General features: G+C 33.5%; 1 pseudogene; it reads right to left on the bottom strand.

Annotated features, from left to right (window-relative positions):
• Positions 1-1,812: 1,812 nt before the first annotated feature.
• LOC149513376 (small ribosomal subunit protein uS12-like) lies at positions 1,813-2,844 on the bottom strand (annotated as a pseudogene).
• Positions 2,845-4,113: the final 1,269 nt, after the last annotated feature.

Raw genomic sequence — 4,113 nt, 5'->3', positions numbered from 1 at the left:
TATCCTTCGTTTCAAGTGTGTGGCAAAAACATGGTGTAATCTCTTTCAAAATCTCAGCTTTGTTTCTAACCATCTTAGCATCAGCAAGAAGAATAAGCTTCTTCTTTTTCATTATCACGATGACAACAGTGAGAATATTCTTATGCGTTTGTTTGTTGATCAAAACCTTGTTTCTTACCATGATTTGCATCAACAGTTGCCCTCACATATTGCTGATCTCTATGTTTTTGAGTTACGTGTGGATAATGGTTTAATTTGTTTATGTGATGAAAACAATTCTGGCATAACTCCATGGAATCCCGCCACAAGAGAATTTAGGATTCTCCCTGATTGTAATCCAAACATTCCACCAAAGGCAGAAACTTATACACATATTCTTGGATTTGGATTGGATCCTTTGTCCAATGATTACAAGGTGATTTATATGCAGTATTATCTGGATTTAGAGAAGAATATTGTACGACCACCTCCACCTCGCTATGCTGTTTACAGGATGAGCACCGATTCATGGAGAGTATTGAAAAAGGAAGATGTTCAGTTCTTACAAGACCTATGTATTTGTTGCAGCTCCGATGACGCATGTGTAAATGGTGTTTACTACTGGAACATGAGCAAGTTTGGCTCTGACAGTAAGATCCTTGCATTTTATTTGAGCACTGAAGTTTTTCAATTGATGGAGTCACCTTGTCCTAAATCTAGTGGGAAGCTGCTTCCATTGCATGATCGTATATCTTTCTGGGATACGGAGATGAAGGATAAAAGTGAAAAAAGTAATGAGGTTTGGGTGTTGAATGAGGATGGGCAGTGGACCAAACTTTTGAAGATTGAACCTATTTTAGAAGTTGAAAGGATGTTCGGGTTTTGGATCAATGGTAAGGTATTCGTAGAATCTGGAAGTGGACAGTTCTTGCTTTATGATCTTGAGAATGAGGAATTCAGCGAGCTTGGTATTAAAGTCAAGAAGGTGGAGAAGATCTTCTTCGGGTTCACAATTATGAGGAGAGTCTTGTTATTATCAAAAGATTGTGAGTTCTTTGTTTTGATTTATACAATGTTTTCAATTTTCTAAAATTGTTGTTAAGGACATGTTTATGCTTGGTTAGTAAAAGAAGATTTTCTGACTTATAAGCCTTTGCTTTGGAAAGTACATTTGGTTTTTCAGTTATTTCATTGCAACAGGGTGTATCCTTCTCTCATTTTTCATGTCCTTGGGATACAGAACCTCTTGGATCATGGGTTGTACGCACGGATTTTTACAAGAAAAAACGACTTCTGGCCTAGTGGTGAAAGTAGATTGTTCCTAATGTAAGCAACAAAACAAATTTGAGCACTTGTCGATGCATGGAGGAAAAATTTTAATGTTCAGTTTAAAATAGCTGAATGATCCACCTCATCTCTTTCGATTATCCTTTCAACTGGAACCTTTTATTTCTGGTACCATCAAATAACAGCCAACCCTTTAGAGAGCAGTGATTCTTTTTTTTTTTTTTTCTCTGGTAAAAGTGGATAAGGCTAAGTTTAAACACAAGCCTGAATTTGAACCCGGATCCGGCAGGGTCAACTCACCTGAAGAGACACGAACCATTGCGCTGAAACCTGCAGCTTTATAAAGCAATGATTTGAGGAGATTCATGCAATGTTTTACAAATTACTAGTTGATTATTGCATACCAGTATTCTATGCCAAATGCAGGAAACTACAAGCAACATTTCAATACTTGCATGCCTACATCATGCATTCATCCACGATATCATCAGAGTTGAAAAGCTGTAAATCACTCAATTAATCAAAATTTTCACTTTAGATGATAAATGAAACATGGTTCACAAAATTCTTCATTTCAAAATCCCAAGCACTACCACTTTGATGAAAACAAAAATTTGGTAAACCATGATGAAAGCTAAACTCTTCCAGTAATCCTAAGACCTTGGCTTCTCCTTCTTCTCTTTGAAAAGAGCTAGAAGAGACACACCAGATACCTTAACAACCTTAAACCTGACTTCGGGAATATCTCCCACAGCATGCCTTTCCGTCCAAATCCTGCAATCAAAACCTCATCCTGCACCAAATCAAACCAAGCATGGCATTAGACAACACTTAAAGGGAGACCCTGTTATCTACAGCAAGCTTTTCTCAATTTTCTTTAACTAACAAATCATACCAGTAGACAAAACATCCCAAAGACTGAGAAATTATGAACATGGTTCAATGAAATTTTACTCAATAAACATTAACCAAAGACAAAAACATGCATCAAAGATCAGAAGAGTTATGACAAAAACCAGAAAATTGTGTATAACTGGCATTCTCCTCAATGTAGTTTAAGCAACCATCATTGGGTACAAAAGCAGCAATTTTTCCCATTCTTGATCAGCTGAACACGAGCACATTTTCGGATAGCAGAGTTAGGCTGCTTAGCTTCAATGCCACTGCAAATGCCAGTAACAAAATTGTCAAGTTCTGCATCAAATTCAAGCGCGATCTGCTAGATCAATACCCTTAAAACATCATCAAAAGCATAACTTAGTTCTAACATTTTCTCAAGAACTATATCTTTGGCATGTGATGATCCAGCAAATGGTTTCTTCCATTCATTTCCCAGATTGGACTTTTTATATGCGTTGTCAGCCCACCTCTGCCTCCTGCGGTGGGTTCTCAACTTACGACCAGCTCCCATTCCATGAGTCTTCCTGCTCAAAACTCGCACTTTGTCGGCATATTTCCCCAAAACACAACAAATCACCTTATAAAGGCTTATCTACCAAGCCAAATAATCAAATTGGATAAACGAAAAATGAATTTCCTTTGCACAACAGCAATCTTCAATATACATATGCATCACAAAAAAAGTAAAAGGTCTGCGAATAAAAATAACCTAACCCGACCCAATGGTTCAAAAGTTCATTAACCATCGTTTCGTAAGTTTCTATCTACAAATCCTGAACAACAACTACGATAATAAATTTCTCACATTCCATTTCCTTCTTCCATAATTTTCCCAACAACCAAACAGTTAATTAAAGACATTTTGACCCATAAATTCCACAACTTTATTAACAACCAAACACACCAGAAATCAAACACACAAGAAACAAAAGGAAAAGAGAAAGTATTATTGACCCACATATCATCTAATCATATAAACTAGATCTTAACGACTAATTAAAGAAAAAAAAAACAAAGGACAATCACGAAATGATTCACAAAGCTAGCATTTTTCAAATGCAAGGATCAAATTGAAAAGAACAGAAAATAACATTTGTCGTAACATATAAATTCGAAAATCTATAGCTAGACTGAATAAATGAAGTCGCCAATAAATTTTTTTTCTAGGTATGATTGACCACCTATTTAATCTATCCTTTTAAAGAACTATTAAGATTGACTAAGAATCTTTAAAAGAAGAGATTTTGGTCTTCTAATCAGAACAAGATTCAAGAGTTCGATTACATATGTGGAAGGTTATAGCCCATTCGAAAGATGGTACCATTTTTATTTTAAATTTATCCTAAAGTTTTGATTCTAATTGTCTTAAGTTTTAATGTTAAATATTGAAAATAATTTTTAAAATTCTCTATCAATCTGACAGAACTCCTAAAAATACTTCATCACCTTAAGAGTATTCAAGAATCTTATTTATTTTCTTGAGGAGTCTTCATTGTCAGAAAGAGATTTAATTATTTTTATATTTTGGTTTCTTATTTATTAAAAATATATCTAATTCATCCACCATTTGGGGCTAAAATTAAAAATAACTTTTCATCTAGAAATTTGTTAAATAATCAACCATTGCATTTACTAAGAATTTGAGTCAATTTAGAATTTTTTTATTTTTTTTGAATGATATGAAAACTATTTTTTTAAAATTTCATTTAAATTCTTCCATCGTTTGGGACAAATTTAAATAAATTTTTCACCTAAAAATTTCTTAAATAATCAACCATTCGCAATTACTAAGAATTTCATTATCAAATTTTTTTTTTATTTTTTTATTTCTAAATTTTTCACTATTTGAGTCAATTTAGAATTTCTTTTTTTTGTTTTTTTTTTATTTTTTTGGATGATATGACAACTATTTTCTTAAAATTTCATTTAAATTCTTTCATCATTTAT

The sequence above is a fragment of the Durio zibethinus genome, chromosome 19, assembly GCF_047325235.1.
Source record: "Durio zibethinus cultivar Kanyao isolate XHJ-2024 chromosome 19, ASM4732523v1, whole genome shotgun sequence".
In the NCBI taxonomy this organism is placed as follows: domain Eukaryota; kingdom Viridiplantae; phylum Streptophyta; class Magnoliopsida; order Malvales; family Malvaceae; genus Durio; species Durio zibethinus.
The sequence above is the reverse complement of the archived record's forward strand: the minus strand, read 5'-3'. Positions and strand labels throughout refer to the sequence as shown.